This window comes from Asparagus officinalis, chromosome 8 (assembly GCF_001876935.1).
Source record: "Asparagus officinalis chromosome 8, Aspof.V1, whole genome shotgun sequence".
Classification (NCBI taxonomy): domain Eukaryota; kingdom Viridiplantae; phylum Streptophyta; class Magnoliopsida; order Asparagales; family Asparagaceae; genus Asparagus; species Asparagus officinalis.
The window spans coordinates 113,055,503-113,078,573 of NC_033801.1; the positions used below are offsets into that span (position 1 = coordinate 113,055,503).

The following is a 23,071-nucleotide window of genomic DNA, read 5'->3' on the forward strand; positions in this document are numbered from 1 at the left end:
CATCGAATGTTTAATGCAGCTATTAACATTGGATTGCAAGAGATCCCTAATACAATCAGAATGATGTTGTTGATGGAAACTTCTCATAGGGGAAGAGCTCTCAGCTAATTTATTCTCGGCTCCTTTTGAGTCTTCATAGACACTTTCTTTTGAAGTGGTAGTGGATTTATAGACCTCTGTGTAATCGAATACTTCTGGTAACTTCTGGCTGTAATGTTTTGGGTGGTGCTTGTCTTTTGGATTTGGATAGGTTAGTAGGATGGAATGGTGATTTCGGTCAGATTTTTTCTTTGTTTTTACCTAGATTTCTGAAGACTTGGAAGCTCTAAAGCTACGGACTGGAGGGTAACAACATAGGTAGTTCAGCTGTTCAGGTATATTTTTGTACATTCATGTATACTTTTGTACATTCTGATTGATATATACAGTTTTTATGAACATGGCAACTCGCCTGTTCCTTGCTTCAAAAAAAAAAACAATGCCAAGCCTATTATATTGAGCTAGGTTATCCAACATACCCATACTATCAGCTCAAAATTAAACTTCGGGATCTGAAATTGAAAAGCTAAACTACTTGATGTTATCTATTATCCATGAAGTATGTAGAGACAAAATTTCAAAGAATGTCAATGCATTTTGAATCGTGTATCAACGGGCAGAAGTTAAAGTAACTTTACAAAAAAATTTGTAATGTTGATTACAACAACAAATTAACATGGATAAATACATCAAAATCCTTCAAAATTTTATTTCCGAATAATTTATACTGAGTAGATCATTTCCAATAATTTGAATTTGCAATTTCAGAATCCAAATTTTAAATTTAAATCGATAGTATCCAGGTACTGAATACTATTAATAATAACGTAGCCCTACTCTTTACAATTAATGTAGCTCGTCATACAACTCAATTTCTTTAAGAATAACGATCTTGATACCCACAGAATTTATGAGCAAGCTCTTCTTCAATAAACGGAAAAAAAAAACTTGAATTATTATGTACAGATCGAACACAGACTAAGACTACAAGTAACCAAACAAATCATATTTATATATTCTGACTAGAGCATAAGCAAACAGATCTTATAAACATTTGTTATTTCTTGAATGGAAGACACCGTAGATGCTCTGTTTAAACTCAACAAATTTTGCCATGAACATTTCTACATCAATGTGGTTTCCTTTCCCAAACCAACTTGTGCTTCTATGTAAGAATCACATGAATGAATCCTGAATGCAAAAACCATGTATATATCTGTTTTCATGGGAGAAAATACTCTTAACAAAGGTATCCGAATAGTATCTACATGTGCATAAAATTCTAACATAATTATTTGTTTTTTATATCACTTTAACGATGATGTAAGATTGTTAAAAACGTTCATAATAAATATATACAGCTACATTGTATTTTTGTACATATACAAGAAAAGTTTGGCACGCGATTTAGGCTCGTGCAAACAAGAAGTAACTCTCCAAAATCCAACAAAAACAATCTACGCAGCACAACGTTAAACCAAAAAGCTATACCGAAACAAATAAGCACGCACATTTCCTGGCTCTATTCTACAAGTTTGCTCACTTTAGAGCAGAAGAACAAATGCAATTTTATTTTCACCCATGAGACTAACTTCTAATCTTCACCCTCTAATTCAAGCACTAACAGCAATAGAGTACAACAGTATATAAAAAATAAAGAAAAACATGAAACAAGTTGACATATATAACAGGAACTTCAAGTCTTGAGAACTTCTACCGACAATGTTGGATGTTTACGCTAACATTTAATTTATGTTTTTCAGTTTTCCCAAGCACCTCGTTGGTATAAATATATGCAAATCATAGATTCTTTTAACTTCCTTGTTGGATTAATGCTTGGAATTGCTAGGTCTAAGTACAATTTCTTTTAGGCATGACAACTGTTTAAGTTCCTCCATTATATTCTTTACACAAGTTGTCACCTCGTTTTTTAGTCCACTGCTTTGCTTGTAGATGCGTAGTCAGTCTTTTTGGTTACAGAAATAAATTAGCTTTGAAAATATTTGATCTAATTAGCTATGACGGATGTAAATTGATTTCACAGTCACAATTTGTAGCAAGATAACATTACAGGAGAAAACAAGCCAAATAATCGAAAAGGACTTAGAAAACAAATTAGAAATGGACTGGAGAAACTATTGAAAATATACAAGTTCAACCTTCTGATAATAGAAGTTAAAAAGGACAAATACAAATCATGATAAGTTTACTACAATCTATGTTGATAACAATTGACTGTTCATACAATTTTTCAGGCGACCAGTATCCCTTCACTTTCTTGTTAAATTTTGGTTTTGAGGTCCGCTACAATTGAATAATACAGTTTACACTTACCACTGAGATTGTAGCTAATGTAAGCTCCTACACAACCAAATGTCTAAAAATCACAAAGACTGCTAATCAAGATAGAGGTAACTTTAATTCAGGATTATATGCAAAGAACATGCTACTGAGGAATTGAGATCATAACTGAACGAGTAGATATAATAGAGTAGGCAAAGAAGAATGTTGATTATGACATAGACAACGATAAGTTGTGACTGTGATTTTAATAGATAAGGTGGTACGTAGTAAAGCTAAACAATTAAAGAATTCATGTTGGAAATCCGAAGTTTTGGGAACATATTTTAACATGTAAGAAGATGCAATTTGTCACAACTCCTCAAGTAATCTGTCTGTTTAAAATAGGTATCTTCTTGTTGGAAACCACCTTAACCATTTTACAAAAAACACATTTTATTTTCAATTTATACATAAACCACCTCTAAGGTGGATTTTGTTCCAATCAACCACCTCCTAGCCAAACTTTATTGAAAAAACAAAAATAACATTAGAAAATGCAAGTTTAAGGTACGTGACTTGTATTCTAACTACACTTAAACATTAATAAAGTAAATCATGTGTTAAACATTAATAAAGTAAGTCATGTGTCCTGAATGTGAGTTTTCAAGGGTATTTTTGGGTTTTCAGTGAATTTTTTGACTTAGTGATGGTTGGAACAAAAACTACATATAACTTGAAAATTGACTTTTGAGTTGGTTGATTGCGACAAAAACTACATATAACTTGAAAATGAAATCTGGTTCAATTAAACGACCCTATTTTAAAAAGTGGTTTGTTTTTTGGGTGGGGGGGGGGGGATTTAAATATCCTCATTGATGTGGATAGTGCCGAACAAAAACTACATATAACTTGAAAATGACTTTTTTGGAGTTGGTTGATTGGCGACCCAAAAACTACATATAACTTGAAAATGAAATCTGGTTCAATTAAACGACCCTACTTAAAAGTGGTTTTTTGGGGGTGGGTGGGGGTGGGGAGGGGGAGGGGGGGAGGGGGAGGGTTTGGGGGGATTTAAAATATCCTATTGATAGTGGATAGTGCTGAACTATCCCAAATATCCAAGCACATATTTAATAACTTATTATATATTAGAATATACGAGAACGTAAAAGGTGCACGTAGCTAAAAAGAACTTTTACATTAGCATATAGATTAAACATGGGGGTTGAGTCGGTTGACCTCATTTTTCCTTCCGAACATCAATCAAGTATCTGAACCAGATACAAATCTGAACTTATGTTTGTCCAATATGAATATGTACATGACATAATTCATGTTTATATTGTATGAAAGTAAATCACATGCAGACATAGTACCTATTTCAGCTCCACTTACTCTCCTAGTCATGTTCCTCACCAACTCTGCACCAAAATTTTCATCAGGAAATCAAATAGTACAAACATGAATTATTCATCCTTGGCTCAAATTAGCGAAGCTAATTGATAATCACATTTTATTACAATTTTATACCCTCATTATCTATTGTATATGAATAGTCTTTAATTGCAGGTTAATGAAGAATAAAAGTCAAATATCTCTTCTCTCAATAAAGCCCACGAATTAATGAAAAATATCAGCAAAATCCCAAATGCCCAAGCCCAAAGCCAAAAAGAAGAAGAAATGCCAAGAAAATGTCTAAAGGCCCAAGCCCAAGAAGAAAGTTCGGATAGCAACCAGAGAGGAGCTGACATCGATGCCAGCATCGATGCCTGTATCGATGCCAGCATCGATAGCCCTATCGATGCTGGTATTGATACCATCGGGCAGGTAGTTACAGATCAAATACTGAAATTTATTGTTTTTGGATAAGATTTCAATCCAATAGCTCTCATTCACTGATGTTTACTATAAATAGGGGTAGAGAGTGAGGGGTTAGAGGTGTGAAAATTTTTATAACTCCATTTGGAGAGGAGGACCACTCTTAATTGAGAAAGTCTTCCAAATTTGTAACTTTTGTTACAATTAATAAAATATTTTTTTCACCACTTTAAATATTTAATCTCTTTGTTGGATGATGAAGATAGAGATGAAGAATTATTTGGAGGTTTGCATTTCTTTTATTTATTTTTTATTTTTTTTTTATTGCTTATTAGTTTAGATTTATTTCTATACTTGTAGTTAAATTTTATTTTCTTGTTAAATAGCCAAGAGGCTAGAACCCTCTTGCCTTAGATTTATTTCATGCTTGTAGGTTAGATTTATTCTCTTGTATTTAATTCTTGTAATTTATTTTGTAGTTTAGATTTTGTAATTTATTTTGTAGTTAGATTTTAATTTCTTATACTATTCACCTTGAGGCTAGAACCCTCTTGGGTTTAGTTTTTCTTTTTGTTCATTTTTATTTTTTTATTCACCTTGAGGCTAGAACCCTCTAAGGAATCACCCTTTTCTAAGAAGTGAGTTTAATTTTAGATTACTCATATCTTTAATTGAATCCACCATCTTTACTTTCTTGAATTTTATTTTTCATTCTTGATTTTTATTTGTTTCTTGATTTTTCCTTATTGCCTTGTTGATCATATTTATTTATTTTTTTTATCACTTCCACTCTCAAATATATTTATTTACACAATCATTTTTATTCTTTCCATCTCTCCACAATCACACTTATTCTTCACTCATATTTGTCATGCACACAACATAAGAATCAATTTTAATTTTCTCCTACAAAACACATTCCTCGTGGGATCGATAACTTTTTATACTATAACTTGACACGGTTGTGCACTTATAATATTTTTGGTACATGTTTATGCCGCATCAAGTTTTTGGCACTGTTGCCGGGGAAGGTGCTTAAGTAGGATTTTTTATTATTTTGGTTCTTTAACTTGTGTGTTTCTTGTGAAAGAACCACTTGGAGATTAAAGATCAAGAATTGGAGATTGAGGAATTGGAGATTCGCTTGTGGTAAGTCTTCTTCATAATATTTTCAATTCCACACCTTTAGTTAGTTTCTCACAATTAGTGACAATTAGGATTTTTAAAAAAAAAGATTTTATTTTCGTGACCATAATAAAATTCACCTTCTACTTTGACATTTACTAACAAGATAATAAATTCAAACAAATTCCCCCCTTCTTATTTGTTTGATTCTTAATCCTAATTAAAAAAAAAAATTATTTTTACCATCCTTTTTAGTCGCTTTTAATTCATAGGGTTGCATTTCATATATTAGTAGGAATTTACCAAATGATTTGAGCATCTTAATTTGCCACACACTTGAAAATATTCTTAAGGGCAAAACCTCCTAATCAAGATAAGGTGAGGGATTTCATCACCCTTACCTTAACCCAAAAATCATAAATTTCTCACTACACAACCCAAGCCTAATAAAACTCATTAGACGTTGGCCTTAAGGACTCGAGCTCAATAAGGAACAAAAAATCCTTAAGTAAATCGGTTTAAGTTTTCTTGGATTAGTTGGTATCTAAGGCAATGTTTAGGGGTTCCGTAAGCACTCTGCAAGGAACGAGGTACTTAATCGATCTCTGATCAACCTCTGTTCTTATCCTTACCTGGCTAACTAATCGAGTAAAACTTTTATCTTTTCACTTAAGGAGTTTTTGGTTAGGAGCTGGACTAACTGAGTTAGGCTTAACCTTAGAGTTAGAGTGATTAAAAAGTGGTTGGTTTTTTTTATTTTTGATTTGTTTTAGTTAGGTTTTTCCTTTTCCTTCTCATAAAAAAACTAACTTTTGTTTTATCTTAAAAAAAGGTATAAAAAGAAATTATTTTGGGTGCATGCAAAACGTGGTTAGGGACAATACACATCGACAAATTTGTTTTGAACAAATTAAAGAAATGGCTAATCCACATGTTCTCCAAGATTTATGTTATCTCAATAGGATTGAAATCCTTAATGAAGCTCGGGGGTTTGTAGAGAGCCCATCTCAGTATTCGATGAATGATCTATTTTTTTTAACCTACAACTCAAGTTGGGCAAATTACCCAAACATTGCATGGAATCAGGGAAACCACTCCGGAACTCAAAACTTCACTCCCTCTTTGACCTAACATTTTCCTAGGTGAAACGCAGTTCCTTTCAATTCTCAAATTCTCATCCACAATTTCAACAACCCAATCTGTCACATCAAAATCAGTTTCCTCGTCATCAAGTTGTAACTCACACTCCTGTTGATACGGATCATGACGAACGTCTCATTATATTGGAAAAGGGCTTGGAAATCATAATTAAGGCCTCCACTCTAACCACGAATTTGTTGACTCAAACATCCAACACGATGAACTCCTTTATGTTGTCAACTGAACACATTCTTAACTCCAACACTCAAGCCATAACTAGATTAGAAACTCATCTTGATCAACTAGCTAGTGCCATGAGTGAAAGAGGGGAAGGAGAAATCCCGAGTCAAACCGTGGTCAACCCTAAGGACACAGGATCTAGTTCATCCTATGAAACTCAAATGAATGCAACCCATTCACTACAGTCAGAAAAATAGGTCGATAATCAGGTAAGAACACCTTCAAGTCAAACTCTTGTTCTAGAACAAATTGTTTCTCCTTCTGATAACTTAATTCAGGAAAGACTAGAGAAAGAAGAAGAAGAAGAGTCAGATCCAAGTTTTAAGGAAACTTTCGATAAGGAGCTGAAAATATTAGGAGAAGCAGATCAGGTTTGTCAAAATAAGGAAACTGTGTTAAACAATTGCTGCTTTGAACTAAATTTTGAAGAACTCTTTCTTGATGAACTGAAATTTTTGGAAAATAATCAACCAAATTTTCAGAACTCAACCGTGAATCTTGGAGTTGAGAAAAATGCTACAGAAGAATTGGTTGTTAGAAAACAAAATTTCACAGTACAATAGTCGAAGTTTATTAAGAAATACAAAATACATGACACCAATAATACCTACCTTACTTTGTTGCAAGAATTATTGAACACCCCGAAATGCTTGGAATTTCACATTATTGATTATATCATTCTGAATTTGTTTAAAATCTGGGGGAGAATATTCAGCAATAATGTAGGATTCAATGTAGAATACGAGTTCTTCATGTTGAACACTTCATTCTACATTGTTTGTCTTATTTTTTTTAAGAATAATAAAAAGAATTTATTTTTTGAGAGTTTCTTGTTCAGTTGTAAAAAAAAGAATAAATTTTTGATTTCATCCTCCTCAGACCAAAGGTAATTACAGATTTTATCAGCCGACCAAATGTAAGTACTTCACTTCTTATCTACTTTACTTTGTGCATCATAGAATTTGCATTGAGGACAATACAAAATTTAGGTGTGGGTATGGGAATTAATTATTTTTTTCTTTTTATTTTACCTTTTTAGTTGCATTTTTTATTTATTTTTCTTTCTTAAAAAAAATTATAAAAATATTGTCACTTGCCAAATTGATAGAGTTAAGTAATAATTGATTTATTTGATAAATTTAAAACTTTCTAATCCCTAGTTGGTTATTTACTTAAGTTCACCTTTTATGATAACTCTAAATAAATTTCTTAAGAAATGATTTTCAAAGTAGTATACTTTGGGGCTGTTTGGTTGCACACTTTTTAAGAAAATTTTTCTCAAAGCATCTGACAATGGTAAATTTATAATTAAAAGTTTTTCAGAGATTTCTGTAAATTGTGTTTGGTTCAACAAAAAATTTACAGAAATATTTTTTATAAAATATCAAAACCTATCAAATTTTACAAAAAGTAATTTCCTCTCAAAATGTGAGGAAATCACCAAAAATCTGACACATACCATATTTAATTAAAAACCTACCAAATCTTGTTATTTTCTATAAAGTTATGAGCTATTTTCTTATTTTGAACCAAACAAGCAAAGTACAAAAAACAAGAAAATTGGTACTTTTTGATTTCTCAAAACTTTTCCTATAATTTTTTTAAGAAATGCAAGGAAATCATATTTTAGGTGGCAAACATTTCCTATAATTTCTAGAAATTGAACCAAACACCCCCTTTACTTAAGCCTTAACTTGGATTTTTATTTAAAATAATGAAATTTTTGCATGCTTAGCTTAGAGTTGAAAATAAATTTTCAAAGTGTCTTAATTTACATATTTTTCAGAATATATATACATATATAATAATAATAATAGCATTACAAAAGAAGAGTGCGGAAAATGGTCACAAAAAAAACTCTTGAATTTAAGGTGATTCTATCTTATAAAACCTAAGCTAACCGAGTAATTAAGCCCAATGAGTATTTTCATACTTAATGACCTAAGCCCAATTGGGTTGGAATCCATTGGTCCAAAACTCGTTAAATGGTCACCTAGAAAGCCCGTTAAAGTAGAAAAAAAATCACCAATGAAGAAAGAGTTTAAAAAAATTAATAATAATAATAATAAAATACTAACAAATGTTATAGTATATATGGCCTTGAAAAATAATTCTGATCAAGCAACTTGAATATTATTTTAAACAAAGAGTAAGCATGTTCTTTTCAAAATTTTTAAATTAAATTTCTAAGTTTGGCTTGGTTTTGTATTGCAATAATGAGAAGATTTTCTAGGAAATTCACTTTGGAGTTATATATAAAAACGTTTTCTTGAGTAATAACTAGCTTCAATTAGATTGTCTAATTTTATCAAGTAATTTTAGTTATTTACTGACCTCTTTAAATTGGCAAGTTGACCGAATTTTGTGGATATATTCACTACAAACCCTCACGAGACTACAACTCGTCCACTACGGTAACCTAGGGGTTTAAAGGCTTGTTGTATGCGCTAAATACAACCGCGATTCCTGCGAAAGTGAGTTAGGATTTTCTTTTTCTTTCTTTGCTAGAGGACTAGCAAAAGTTTAGGTGTGGGGGTATTTGATAATCACATTTTATTATAATTTTATACCCTTATTATCTATTTTATGTGAATAAATATACCACTAATAATTATTTTTATCTTTAATTGTAGGTTAATGAAGAATAAAAGCCAAATATCTCTTCTCTCAATAAAGCCTCACTAATTAATGAAAAATATCAGCAAAATCCCAAATGCCCAAGCCCAAAGCCAAAAAGAAGAAGAAATGCCAAGAAAATGTTTAAAGACCCAATCCCAAGATGAAAGTTCGGACAGCAACTAGAGAGGAGCTGACATCGATGTCTACTATTAAATTAGGGGGTAAACTATTAAATTAGGTTAATGCTTACCCTTGAAGTATTTTCAGTCCTACTTACCCTGTAAACAATCAAATTCAATTCCTAGCTTACCCTTGAAGCATTAACCTAATTTAATAGTTTAGGGGGCCAAGTGAGACAAAATATAGTTCAGAAGGTATTTAGAGACAAATTCAATAGTTCACGGGGCAAGTAGGGGCTGGAACCTTATAAGAAATATGCTCGTGTTAAAACATCTTTAAGATTATGTATTTAGATAATAGAGGTAAGGAAGCATGTGCAGTATAAGATTATTCAGTTATCAAATATTTGCTCCACCGAATAATTCAGTTTTGAGGCTAACCTCCAGAAAGACCATCTCTTTGATAAGCTTTTCATGATCAGCAAAAGTCTACTTTTGTATGACGGTTGCTGCATTACTTGAAATCAGGCATTGTACTCTCTAGTTCACATAGAGGGAGGCAACAAGCTTGAGGCAACAACTGCGATTTACGAAAATATCAGCAAAAGTTTAAAAGAAAAGCATTATGTTAGGAAATTCATATGATGTAAATAACAAGCATAAGATATTGCAAATAACTAAAGCAGTTTAATATTCTCTTCATTGTGCATAAATGGGTAATAGAATTTACAATTTTGTCATAATAGTGTGATACACTTAATGGTGTTCGACACTAATATGGACCTCACTAATGAGTCAGAGAGGATTATTCATCACAAATAGGCTCTTGACACAATTACTTAAACATTGGAAGCATTGGTTAATGCAGGACAAGATCTACAAGAAAATGGCAAGAAGTAATATATAGTCAACATCACTTGTTATCAACTCATGTAAAAAAACATAATACTTTTCCACATTTGAGGCCAAACTTAAAAGGCTTTGGAATGGGTAGAGTCAATGAAGAAATGGCGAGAGAGTACGGGAAAACAGCAAAAGAATCAGCCAGGCAGACTGGCAGTCGACCGTCACGATCGACCGCAAACGTGCACAAAGGCCACTAGGACTCGGAGCTAAAGACGGTCGACCGTGATAGTCGACCGCGGGGACCCTGTAGGCGATTATCTCTCGGGAAATCAGTTCGGTCGACCGCCACGGTCGACTGTAGGATTTGGTTCTCTGTTGGGGGTGTTCGGTCGACCACGAGCTTCGTGCGGTCGACCGCGAGACCTGCGCGGTCGACCGCCGCGGTCGACCGCAGTCTGTTTTTGGGCTGGGCTTTGGATTTTGACCCGGTTCGCTTCTGAGTTGATATATAACCCTAAACCTGATTAATTATGGTTAAGCAAAGACGATTTTGAACAGTCTTTTGGAGAGGATTGCTGCATCCAATTGTGGGAGATTTGTGAGAGATCTTGAGCTTCGTTTTAGGGTTTGATCGGTGAGATTTGTAACTTTATTCGTATTCTCTTGATTTCTAATAGTAAGAACTCTCCCCTCCTTGCCCCGAGGACGTAGGCAACTTGCTGAACCATATAAATCGTTTGTTCTTGTTGTGGTTATGATTTGCTTATTGATTGTGGTTTATCTCTTGGATAGTTCGTGTCGCTCCTCGAAACTTTTGTCGCGCACAACAATTGGTATCAGAGCTTTAGGCTTGTTCGAAGGATTCGGTGAAGATTCCTATCTGAAGAGTTAGATCGACAACATGGGAGATGCAAGCACATCAAGTTCGTCTCTTACGAAGGCAATACAGAGTCTGATCATCAATAACACAAAGATTGATGTTTCGAAGTTCGACGGCAAGATCAATTTCGGATTGTGGATGTGTCAGGTAATGGACGCCTTGGATGCATAGAATTTGGAGGAGACTCTTGAGTTAAAAGAGAAACTCGCTGATATGGAGGATAATATTTGGAGGAAGATGAACAGTAGAGCTTGTGGTGTTATTAGGCCATGCTTGACGCCAGATCTTATTTATGATGTTATGAACGAGACGTCGGCGAAGAAGATGTGGAAAACACTCAATGAGAAGTATCTTACGAAGAGCATTGAGAATCGGCTTCACTTGAAGAAGAGGTTTTACCAGTTCAAAATAAAGAGGGGAGTTTCCATCAGGGAGCATGTCAACAATTTCAATAAGCTACTTTCAGATATGACCAATGTGGACATCATAGTTGAGGATGAAGACAAGGCGATGTTACTTCTATGTTCGTTGCCCGAGGATGATTATGGTACGTTCATTCTCACTATGATTAATGGAAGAACTACAGTTAGCTATACGAATGTGACCTCAGCTTTGGTGAATTATGAGTTGAGGAAGAATGATGGTGAACCCTCCGAGAAGGCATCGGGAGATGCATTAGCAGTTCGAGACCGAGATCCAAACCGTCGCCAGTTCAACCGCTCAAAGTCAAAGAATAGGAGTGCCTATAAGAGTGTTGGTAGAAATCAATGTCGGTATTGTAAAGAAGAAGGACATTGGAAGATTGACTGCCCAAAGTGGAAAGAAAAAACTAGAAAAAATAAGAGAAAAGATGCACAAACTTCAGAAGTGAATGTTGCAAAAGCTATTAGTGAGCATTCAGATTCTTCAGGCTATTCATGTCATGCATTACCGTCAGTTTGTTATGCGGATTCCACGGAGTGAATGATAGATTCGGGAGCTACATATCACATCTGTCCTAAGAGGGAGTGGTTCTCTAGCTTTGAGGAGTTGGAAAGAGGGAATATCGTGCTTATGGGTAATGACCACGTATATCCTATTAGTGGTATTGGTTCAGTCCGGATTAGAATGCATGACGGTGTAGTGAGGGAGTTGAAGGAAGTGAGGTTCGTGCCGCAGTTGACGAAGAACATCATTTCTCTTGGGATTTTGGAGGCAGCAGGATATCGAGTGATCTTAGAGGATGCTACAGTGAAAGTCACGAAGGGCTCTATGGTGGTGATGCGAGGTGTCAGGAAAAATAACATATACTACTTGAAGGACAAGACAGTTACAGAGGGTATGACAGCTTCTATCACTACAGAGGACACTACCACTCTATGGCACATGAGATTTGGACACATAGGAGATAAGTCCCTACAGTCATTGGCTAAACAGGGGCTACTGAAAGGGGCTAAGACCTGCAAGATGGAGCTGTGTGAGCATTGTGTACTTGGGAAGAAGACTAGAGTGAAGTTTGACACCGCTGTTCACAACACTCGAGGTACATTGGATTACATTCACACAGATGTTTGGGTTCCTTCCAAGAACACATCTCTTGATGGGACCAACTATTTTGTCACTTTTATTGATGACTATTCCAGGAGGAATTGGGTATACCCTATGAAGCATAAACATCTGGTCCTGGATATTTTTGTGGAGTGGAAGAAGAAAGTGAAGCTGCAGACATGTAGAAAGGTGAAGACTCTACGTTCAGATAATGGTGGAGAGTACAAAAGTGATCTGTTTCTGTAGTTTTGTCGGGATCACGACATTAGAAAACACTTTACAGTTCGAGAGGCACCGCAACAGAACGGGGTGGCTGAGAGATTGAACCGTACCTTGCTGGAGAAGGTGCGATGTATGATGACGCAGAGTGGATTGCCTAGATCCTTTTGGACTGAGGCGTTGATTTATGCGAACCATCTCGTGAATAGGTTGTCGTGTACTGCGATAGACGGGAAAACTCCTTTGGAGCGTTAGTTTGGTTCGGTGGCTAGTGACTATGAGTCGCTTCGAATATTTGGGTGTCCAGCTTATTACCATGTCAGTGATGATAAATTAAATCCGAGAGCGAGGAAAACAGTCTTTGTGGGATTTAGAGATGAAGTCAAAGGCTTCAAGTTATGGGATCCACAAGATAAGAAGATAGTTATTAGCAGAGATATCATATTTGATGAGGCGTACATGATGAGGCATCGAGTCCCTCATCAGGTGGAGGGAGACCAGAAAGTTGAGATATCGTAGCAGGTAAAGGGTGATGTGACTCCACCCACTCCAAAGAGTATTGTATCCATCGAGACTCCTACAGAGATGACACTGGGAGGAGATGAGATGACAGCCGGACAGATTGAGGATACAGTGGAAGGTGAGACTCAGGAATAGGGTCATGTTCAGGGGTCCATTACAGCAGATAGACCGAGGAGGGTGATTCGTCGGCCAGCTAGGTATAATGATATCATGGTCGCATATGCATTATCAGTGGAGGTCATTGATGATATGGTTCCATCCACATTCAGGGAGGCAGAGTCTAGCCCCGATTCGATCAGGTGGAGTGAAGCTATGGAGGAGGAGATGCGGTCTCTTCAGAAGAACAACACTTGGACACTTGCACATCTACCTAAGGGTAAGAAAGCTATAGGTTGCAAATGGGTATATGCGAAGGAGGGATCTTCTATTGGGGACATTCGATTCAAAGCCAGATTGGTTGCCAAGGGATATGCACAGCTTGAGGGCATTGACTACAACAAGATATTTTCACCCATTGTGAAGCATTCATCAATACGGATTTTATTGGCGTTGGTGACACAGTTGGATTTGGATTTGGTCCAGATGAATGTAAAGACAGCCTTTCTACACGGTGATTTAGATGAGGAGATCTACATGACACAACCTTTAGGATTCAAAGCTACAGGAAAGGAAGATTTGGTTTGTAAGCTGAAGAAGTCTCTTTATGATTTGAAGCAATCGTCGAGACAGTGGTATAAGAGATTCGACAGCTTTATGATTGGTCATGGATACACGATGAGCTCATATGACCCATGTGTTTATATGCACAAGCTACAGGATGGTGAGCACATATATTTGCTTTTATCCATGTGTTTATATGCACAAGCTACAGGATGGTGAGCACATATATTTGCTTTTATATGTTGACGATATGCTTATTGCTTTGCACAAGCTACAGGATGGTGAGCACATATATTTGCTTTTATATGTTGACGATATGCTTATTGCTTTCAGAAATTCTTCGGTTATTCGAAAGTTGAAAGAGGAACTATCATCCGAGTTTGAGATGAAGGATCTTGGAGAGGCAAAGAAGATATTAGGTATGAAGATCGAGAGAGACAGCGTGAAAGGGAGTTTGAAACTTACACAGAAAAGCTACTTACAGAAGATGTTGAAGAAATTCAGCTTTGATGGTAATGCAAAAGCAGTCAGCACACCATTGGCTCCCCACTTCAAGCTTTCAGCGTTGATATCACCTGTTTCAGTTGAGGACAAAGATTATATGTCAAAGGTCTCATATGCCAGTGCAGTAGGTAGCTTGATGTATAAGATGGTGTGTATGAGGCCAGATTTGTCACAGGCCGTGAGCATGGTATCGAGATACATGCATGACCTCGGAAAGGGTCATTAGGAAGCCGTGAAATGGATTCTACAGTATGTTCGAGGCACCGTGGATGTTAGTTTGGTGTTCCAGAAGGATGAGAAAAATGGACAGAATTGTATTGGATATGTGGATTCAGATTATGCTGGAGATCTTGAAAAGCGTCAGTCCACTTCAGGTTATGCTTTTACATTGGTAGGTACACCTGTATGTTAGCGATGTACACTTCAGTCCACAGTGGCTCTCTCTACTACAGAGGCAGAGTATATGGTAGTAACTGAAGCTGTGAAGGAAGCTTTATGGTTGCGTGGATTATTGAAGGACTTGAGAATTGCACATGAGACTATTCGGGTATATTGTGATAGCATGTCAGCTATCTATTTGGCGAAGAACCAGGTTTATCATGCGCGTACGAAGCACATCGATGTCAGATTCCACTTTGTTCGTGACGTTTTGGATGATGGAGACGTCATATTGGAGAAGGTCCACACGAACGACAACCTTGCAGATATGTTGACCAAAGTTATTTCAGGAGTGAAATTTGATCATTGTTTGAAGCTTTTGAACATTCTTTAGTGTTGAGGCCTTTGGAGGCCATTTGGGTGAACTACGTTCGGCTTGATTTCTTGAGCAAGAGGATACGTAGGCAGTCTTTCAGATGCAGCCGGTTTTGTTGATTCAGATTGGGGGAAGATCGCGTTTCAGCTCTAGTTTGGTTCCCGGACCTGTTGCAGAACTATTGGATGATTTGGTATCGGCTCAGTTTTGGTAGAAACATTCACCGAGGTGGAGAATTGAAGAAATGACAAGAGTACAGAAAAACAGCAAAAGAATCAGCTAGGCAGACTGGCGGTCGACCGTCGCGATCGACCGCGAACGTGCACAAAGGTCACTAGGACTCGAAGCTGAAGGCAGTCGACCGTGACAGTCGACCGCGAGGACCCTGTAGGCGATTATCTCTCGGGAAATCAGTTTGGTCGACCGCCACGGTCGACCGCGAGTTTGACTGTAGGATTTGGTTCTCTGTCGGGGGTGTTCGGTCGACCGCGAGCTTCGTGCGGTCGACCGCGAGACCTGCGCGGTCGACCGTCGCGGTCGACCGCAGTCTGTTTTTAGGCTGGGCTTTGGATTTTAACCCAGTTCGTTTCTGAGTTCATATATAACCCTAAATCTGATTAATTAGGGTTAAGCAAGGACGATTTTGAACAGTCTTTTGGAGAGGATTGTTGCATCCAATTGTGGGAGATTTGTGAGAGATCTAGAGCTTTGTTTTAGGGTTTGATCGGTGAGATTTGTAACTTTATTTGTATTCTCTTGATTTTTAATAGTAAGAACTCCCCCCTCCTTACTCTGTGGACGTAGACAACTTGCCGAACCACGTAAATCGTTTGTTCTTGTTGTGGTTGTGATTTGCTTATTGGTTATGGTTTATCTCTTGAATTGTTCGTGTCACTCCTCGAAGCTTCCGCCGCGCACAACAGTCAAAATCTAGCATAAATTAAGGACAAAATCAACTAGTAATATAAAGCAAGACGCCTAAAGTAGCGACAATATCAATAAACGTTGACAATGGAACCTGACCATTCAAAGAATCAAAACCAAAGGCTGCAATGCAATCTTCAGGTTAGTTGAAAATGAATGTTCAAGTCAAGTCATCCAAAACTGAAGACGATATCTGGAGCGGTTCGCATTTAGTGGATTTATGGATTGACAGTATGTCGCTGCATAGAAGCAGATATATTATTCTTTATTATCAATAAAGTTAGGCTCAGGCCTTCTCTCAGGAGAAAAGGCGATAAACAACCCTGTAAGCGCAGGATCGGAACTATATGTCAAGAATGAGATATGGAAGCTCCATTCCTCATCCATCTTTTACATTCTTTGCCTATAGTTTCTATTTCTGTTCCCTATTTCATCACAAACCCATAGCTACATTAGGATTCTTTATGTGCGTGCGCGTGTATCTAGATTTTTTTCTATGATTTTTTTCCCAAAAATAAGACTCTTCAGAATTCTATGATAGACCATCCTATATATGATTCACACTTTTCATTTTTGTTCTACACCTCAAAATCAGTTTAAGAATGAGAGTTTAAGTGACTATGAAGCTTTTATCCCCATCAATTGGTTGCAAAAGCACATTATTTTAGTCATGAAAGGAAAAAATATTAATTTTGCAATGGATAAGAAGTATTGGATTCTCTTTAGCTCTCATCTGAGACTAATGACGTGTAGATTAAGAGCTACGAGTGCGGGCATGGGATATCATTAGCAACACTGCACTCTCGTTAATATAACAGAAAGATGTCACTTTAAATGGATAAGATAACAGCATAGAGGAATTTGGTTCTACAACTTCAAATTTAACCTTAATATTGAAATACATGCAGAAATTCTGTGAACTATAGGCAACATAACAGAACTTAAATTATTACTGTTAGCGGAATACTTCTGCATAGCATAAAAAGATGAACCTAATTTTACATCGAGCTTATATGTGAATATGTGATTTTATAATTAAATCTAGGACAACAATTATTATCTCACAAACAAATGGAAACATATCATTGAAAGATGGTGCTAAATAACTCTTACGAGAAATGTCAGAGGCTGAAATTTTAAATATTTAAAATCATATTACATAAAGACTGTAACTAGTTTTTACCCATGATTATTATTAGAAAGAACAAGGAGAAAGAGATGTACCACTTGATCACTTATATTTTTTGTAAGTATTGCAGTCATTGCCTCAAACCTGTCGCCTCCTTCTATGCGAACTACAATGTACAATCATATAATTTAGTTTATGCAAATTATGAAGTTAACTTGACCAAAATCAAGGTTAAAATATTTTGAAGTTAGCATATGTAAAAAGTATGGAAATGGGTGTTAAATATAAGAAAAGTTCAACAGCCTTAAGTATAACATGGTGCCTTCTTCTCTGGATAAGTTTTTAGAGTCAACCTATCCAAGTGTACTACACTTGATGATTAAGTTTTATATTTGAAATGAATGCTTATATATGTTCTGAAGGTCCATCGAATTTATGGAGGCATAAAGACCCAGGATGAGGAATTGGAAAGAAAAATTAATTCATGTTCACCGTTTGCCTCATCTAAATTAATAGAGATCTCTAATAGCTCCATAATTTGATCTACGTCCTCTTCGTCTCTTAGTATGTCATCATCTTCCAAGCCAAAGTTCAATGTGCACAACAAAAGGAAATGTGGCCATTTCTCATGACTTTTAAAGCATTCCACTGTAAAGTTATGGACAAAATAGCTTCTATACTCTCACTTCTAGACAAATAACTGAATAAGCTTATTTAATTATTTACTTAAACTGAAGGTTCCTTGGAAGGTGCAGCTCTTTTAGCTTCATCTGATTTTTTGAAGGAAAGCTTAAAAGTTTTCAACTTCCCATCTTGGACGCTTTAGTGTCATAAAAAACTAGAATTACCTTGTCTTGCTATCTCCTAGGCTATGTGATAAGCTTCTTCAGCAATTGGAAGTCATGAAACTCTACTTCTCTTTTTATCTTTGATCTAAGTCCTTTACAAACCTATACGGTGTGGTCATTGCTTCCTTAAAAGCAATCTGTGCTCATTATAGTCCAACATATCTGCTTCAGATTCTTAATCGACCAGCTGATGTGAACAACATAAGAATATTTTTCCCACAATTCGCTTTCTGTCCAGCACTTGTGGTCAGTATCTGCTGTCTCTGTCTTTTTACACCATTTCTGGACACCTCTTTGCATAACCACCTAGCTTCAAGCTATTTAAAAAAAATGCTTGATGAACATCTGACATCATGAACCATTCACAATGATCCTTTGGTTCACCTAACGAATCCAAAATGCGTCTGGATCCAAATTCCATAACATTATAAACTTTAACCTTTACTTTCTTAATGAACTCAAATGGTCTTGATGATACCTATTGTACACATAAGGATGCCATCATGAAGATCTCTTATAGTTTCCATCTCGGTGACTATCATGATTCTACAATTGACTCTGACTCCTGTCATCCTCAAAGGGGTCGTTCTCCAAATTTTCAACATGATGCAGCCTATTATCCTCAATTTCATTTTGGCATAGATTCCTAAGCTCCTTAATTTGTTGTAAGTAAATTGGAAAATTAAATCTTATATTGAACTTTCTATTAGTTCGGACCCCTCTAACCTCTTGATCACAATGTGAGTTTCCTAGTTCAACATCAATCTATCCTGGCCTAACTGAATTGTCTCTGTTAATTTTACTGGTTTTTCCCCTTTTGATATTTTATTTCAAATAAAGTTGTAATGGGAGTCTCAAATATCTGATATCATAAACTTCCAATATAAAAATCTAACTACTCTACATAGTATATATAGGAATAGCATTCATTAAGCTACAACTAACTAAAATCGACATCCAACCAAAATGTAGATCTAGTAAAAATAAGATCCTCATCTATGCAAACACTTCAATACAATATAAAGAACTATTTAATCAAAAATATTTAACTAAAAAGTTATCTGCAGATAATTTCTAGTGCATCTTCAATGCCTAAAATCCCTACAAGGATTACATGGGGTGTCCATGTCTTGCTTCGAGAGTTTTGTCAGAGTTAAGCCAATAGAGAGCTTCTCTCAGACCGATTCAAGTAATAGGGCTCCAGTATGTTGGGAGAACACTTACATAACAATCTTTGATAAAATGAATCTCTCCCTCTTCTCCTTTGCTCACGAATTTAGACCGTGTCAAGCATTATTCAATCTTCAGTATTTTCTTGGTCATTCATGTGCTCATTTTGTATGACTCGTTCTCTGCTTGTTCACGTAATAATCTCTTACTTCCACAACAGAACGAAAAGCTAAAGGAATATTAAAAGGAGTTATTACCCAACAAGGACAGGGTTTTCCATAATTTTTTGGCCGAGATGTTAAGAGTAATGGTGTGCTTTGACACTGCCCTCGTAAAAATTGTTCCAGGCACATTATTGAGATTGCTTACTTACGAATGCATATGACCTTCGAATGAAAAAATAATAAAAATAATAATAAATAATCACATATGTCAGCCAAGCTTTCTAAGTTTTAAGATATGACATTTCCAACTTCATGTTATGATGAAACCTAGAACAGTACCTATGTGTGTATCTCCCTGTAAGTATCTCCAAGAAAAGAAAACTGTGTTTTATTAAACCGTTTTCTTCCCGAGGTTTTCACATTTTAATTGAAATCTCATTCGCTATACATTCATCCTCACTGTGCAACCCATCCCTAAGAATTCAACCTTTGCATATATGAATAAAACACATCAATAATCTCCATGCATCCAGTCTATCCCTAGCTGCAATCATGACAAGGGTTTTTTTCTCCTTCTTCTGGGAAGCAAATGACAGCTATTTATGGAAGTGTTTTAGGTTATTGCATGATTTCATGCTCATTTCCCTCTATTCTATAAATCTAATACGTTGTAATCACTCTTAAACTGTGATAATCAATATACCAACAAATTATTGCCCTGGCTCCAAAATCAAAGGGTTAACCTGCATCTCTTTGGTTTTAGATCTAATCAAATTGGATAATACTACAATTAAAGAAAATCAAACAGTAGCAAAGTCAAGAGAGCAATAATTGAGAAAATTAATATAATCATCAAGACGAATTCTCACCTGTACAAGCTTTGGTTTCTAACACAAGGAGAATCAAAAGGGAAGAAGAAAGATGAAAACTTTATTGGAATGAGGGTGGGAGCCATGAACAATTCCATGATTCAATCTCTACCAAGGGCTCCTCTTATTATATTGTTGAATATTCTTTTTATTTTAGCTTTTTAAGCAAGAGGGACAAGTCGACGAAGGCCTGATGAATTGTTTAATCAGGGGTAAAAATGCAGAAAACCCCTTCATTTTTATTCGATTTTCATTTAGTTATTTTTTAATCTCTTTCCCCTCTTAATTAAAAAAATATTATTCCAATTTTATATTTTTTAATTTTAAAATTTAAGATGACATTTTGATCTCTATCTTCTCCCTCATTCATAAGGAATAAGTAAAATCCGGCTAAAAGTAATTGATATTATTAGTTAACCAGAAACAATCAACTTGTAAATTTAAAAATGATAAAGAGAACGATGGATATCATATACTCTCTTTAAAAGCATGAGTTCGGAAAAATCTTTTGGTAGACAAAAATACTATTGAAATTCAAATACTAATCCATTAAGTAAGAGTGAGTTGATAAATTGATGAATTCTTATTAGATATACATAGTATGAAGATAAGGATATAGTTTAAATTGAAATATAAAAATCTGAATGAATTTATTAAATACCAAATTTATAAATGTATACAAGATGAAGGGCATATATGCAAAAACCAAACAAATTAGTGAGACAAACAATGTCTGCTCTAGAGGTCGAGACCAGAAACAGCACAGACCTACAAATGTACATAATGTGGATGGGGTATTTGCAAAATGTACCAAACAAATTAAAGAGACAAAATCGTTCTCAAAATTATAAAAAAAGTAAAATTAAAAAAACGGCTACAATATGAGGGTACAACGTGGCAATTTCTCACCAGCTAAAATTCAAATTGTTCACGGGATTGCATAATTAGTTTTAAAGATTAATTATACTCTTATTAATTAAATAGAACTCTATTTACAATTGTTATCCTCTCACATACCAATGCATATAAGCCAAGAAATTACAATAATTTCCATAGCATTTTCATCTCCTTCTACAGATATATGCCTTTGTTATTTTCTTCTTATTATATTAGATTAGATTATTTTAAAGCAATTAATTATATTGTATATTTAATCTTTTTTCATATCAAGAAATATCATTAATTTTTACAGTCCTTTTATCTATTTTCTTCTTATTAGATTAGATTAGATTATTTTTAAGTAATTAATTATATTGTATGTTAATCTTTTTTCAAATTAAAAATTATAATAATTTTCATAGTACTTTAATCTCTTTCAACGGGTATGTACATTTGTTATTTTTTCTTATTAAATTAGATTATAGTGTTTAAAAATTAAAAATTATAAAATTGCAATAATTTTCACATCATTTTCATCTATTTTCTTCTTATTATATTAGATTATATTATTTTAAAGCAATTATTTATATTGTATGTTTGATTTTTTTTCAGATCACAAAGTTTAATTATACTATTATTATTTAAATAGATATTATTTGTATAAAAGTCAAAGAGAATCTTACACATATTTTAGATCTTAATGCCAATTATAATATTTACACATGGGTATTGATTAAAATAATTTCATGTATGGGCTTAACTTATATAATTCTATTTTAACCGGATTAGATAATTTAATTTTTTTAACACACTAACTCTTCCACAAAATCAAAAAGTGAGTAGCAATGCTATAGCTATATATATTCACATGACTATAGATATATTGAAAATGAATGAAGAAAACCACACAAATAAAAATCATATTAATTGTAATACCCCAACCCTTGAGAGGGTGATGTGATTAGTATTGATAGATTTGATTGGAATACTCATACCACCAAGATGCATATTCTTTTCGGAAACCCAATTCTTAAAATCTCCAAAGTTGAGTTTAAGTGGGGGGGTATGTAATACCCCAACCCTTGAGAGGGTGATGTGATTAGTATTGATAGATTTGATTGGAATACTCATACCACCAAGATGCGTCTTCTTTTCGGAAACCCAATTCTTAAAATCTCCAAAGTTAAGCGTGCTTGGCCTGGAGAAATTCTAGGATGGGTGACCCCCTGGGAAGTTTTCCAGGGAACGCGTGGGTGAGGACAAAACGTGCTGAAAAGATATGTGGTGGTTTGTGAGGTCAGTTCATCAGATCTAATAGCGTACCGGCTCCGGGATTCTGGAGCAGGGCGTTACATTAATTACCCACACACACCCACTATTTTCAGAACCACCCTTCTCCATCTCCATCTCTATTTATAATATATCCGCATATCAAACTAAGTTGCTGGAGTTTCTCCTCACCAACTACAAGATTGATCAACCCGTCTTTTTTTATTGTACTTAAATTGTATAGCATTCATTGCAATGAGGACTCACATGGGCCCAAAAAAAAAAAATACTAGGCCTTGTAGTTAGTTAATAATAAGATCCTATCATTATAAACAAACTAAGTAAAGATTAATAATTCTTAAGAATGTACTACGTTCCCCTAACTTCCACTGCAAACTTGTTAGTTATTTATTCCTGACCCCAAGAGATTTTTAAATTTAATCATCTGTTTTATAAATTTTTAAAAAATATTTAAATAAATTTTATGACAAACGTAATAATCCATGTTTATAGATTTTAACTCA

The 23,071-nt window shown here is 35.0% G+C and overlaps 1 long non-coding RNA gene across 2 annotated transcripts; it reads right to left on the reverse strand.

Annotated features, from left to right (window-relative positions):
• LOC109822648 lies at positions 3,400-20,534 on the reverse strand. Of its 2 annotated transcripts, XR_002242203.1 has the most exons (6): positions 20,400-20,534; positions 17,444-17,514; positions 16,319-16,458; positions 16,087-16,225; positions 9,825-9,963; positions 3,400-3,743 (listed from the first exon to the last, which is right to left on the reverse strand). It is a non-coding gene; the product is annotated as an uncharacterized LOC109822648 (long non-coding RNA). The 2 variants fall into 2 exon arrangements; XR_002242202.1 differs by lacking the exons at positions 16,087-16,225; positions 16,319-16,458 and having other exon boundaries at positions 3,403-3,743.